Raw genomic sequence first — 1,843 nt, 5'->3', positions numbered from 1 at the left:
CTACACATGCCTCGCTGCAAAACCACCGAATAAAAAACAAAAAGACTGCTGCGGGACCTTTACAATTCTTGCAAAGCGGTGGCACCGCACATAGGTATTGTGATGCTGTTTTTCCTCTAGCCTTTACACGATGTAAAAAAAAAAAAAAAGGCTGCAGGTTCTCGCGCTATAGGCCCATTATAGCACAGTGAAAGGATTGTGAAGGCGCGCGATTGCTGGAGAGCCGAATACCGGACAACGCAAATAAATTTCACCCGTTCCGGCAAGCAGCTGTCGCTAAGCGGACGCGACCGTCAAAGCTGGCGCGGTCGTAAATATCAGGCACATCAGGTCGCACATATCGGGCTGCGAAGGTCGAACAATTTCTATGGAGCAACTGCCCTGACTTTTGACACGTGGGTAAGCACTTGAGTGCATAGCTATAGTGCGCCGTAGCGCAGCCTTCCTCTTTCTTAACGCAAAGCTGCACTTTCTACATGTGTACATATATAGCCAACGCTGAATAGGCGTGCGTGTGTGTGTGTTTGCGGGCGAAAGGGGGGAAGAGGGGAGGCACTGCGTTTTCGGTATACTGTTTCCACGAATGGCGAGAACGGGAACAGAGTCGTTGGTATTTACTACTGAAGGCACTTGAAAGGCTATAGGAAAGGCTAGGCTAGGCTAGGTTCTGGCGATTCCAATAAACGATTTCTCGCTGTCCTTAAAGGGATTCATAGCAATTCACACGCCAGCGTTGTATAGCGTCGGCAGAGTAACAAGGGGCTGGGAGTATAGAATGAGTTCGTTAAACCCTCTCCCTTCCCCCCAACTACCCATCGTGGGAGTCAACAGTGGTGTTCTAAGTGTGAGCGCACCCTTTCCGAATACTTGCTAGAAAAGCGCATTTGATCACGTCACACAAATGAAGAGGAACACACACAGAAAGCGCTTGGCAGCCCGATAGCAAGTATGCCCCGTACAAACTCAAGCAAAATCTTGAACTTTAGCACCTTTTGGAAATTTTATTGATCCCATTAAACTCCTTCTTCCATATGAACGTAACAAATACATGGAAAGGGAACTGGGATGAATCCACAAAGCTTTTCGTTCGCAATAGCTTCAGCAAATCAGTCGATGGTCATCGATAATATTAAGCTTGTGAATGTGTGGGCTATGGGGACAGGTCAGGCAGGAAACGTTCCTCCAAATAATGTCCATAGTCTATTATTATTATTATTATTATTATTATTATTATTATTATTATTATTATTATTATTACATGCATGGGAACCTATCAACACCAAAGAGGGGGAAAAAGCAGGCTTGCAATTCTTTTGAGAGAGAGAGTGATTGCGGAGAGGAAGAGGCGCTATTTTCTCCAACCCTTTAGGGAGCACGGCTTGTGAAAGGAACACCGTGACCATCCGCTTGGAGAGGAGGAAGTGAAGGAGGACAAAGGGGGGAAACGAAGGCACAGCACAACGCATCACAATCCTCCAGAGCGGTATGCGCCAAAATATACTACTATTACTAACTATAACTGGTAATACTACCACCGCCACCACCAATAATACTACTAATACTACTATCACTGGGGGATCCAGACACAGAAAAAAAAAATTAAGAAGGGGAGACATGCCGGCAATTAAGCGCTGACATAATTGAGAGTACAGTAAGCTATCCCCCCCCCCCCCCCCTTTCATTCCCAGCTATCTTGGTGGTGTATGTTTAGATAAGACCCCCCTCCTCCCCTTGAGCGTGCCTGGATCCACCCCTGGCTAGCACAACCACCACTGATACTGCTGCTACTATACCACATCCCACAGGGACCGAAGAGGATCATTATCCTACAGACGTTCACAAC

Source organism: Dermacentor silvarum, unplaced genomic scaffold, assembly GCF_013339745.2.
Source record: "Dermacentor silvarum isolate Dsil-2018 unplaced genomic scaffold, BIME_Dsil_1.4 Seq516, whole genome shotgun sequence".
NCBI classification, from domain to species: domain Eukaryota; kingdom Metazoa; phylum Arthropoda; class Arachnida; order Ixodida; family Ixodidae; genus Dermacentor; species Dermacentor silvarum.
This window is presented reverse-complemented; position numbering follows the sequence as displayed.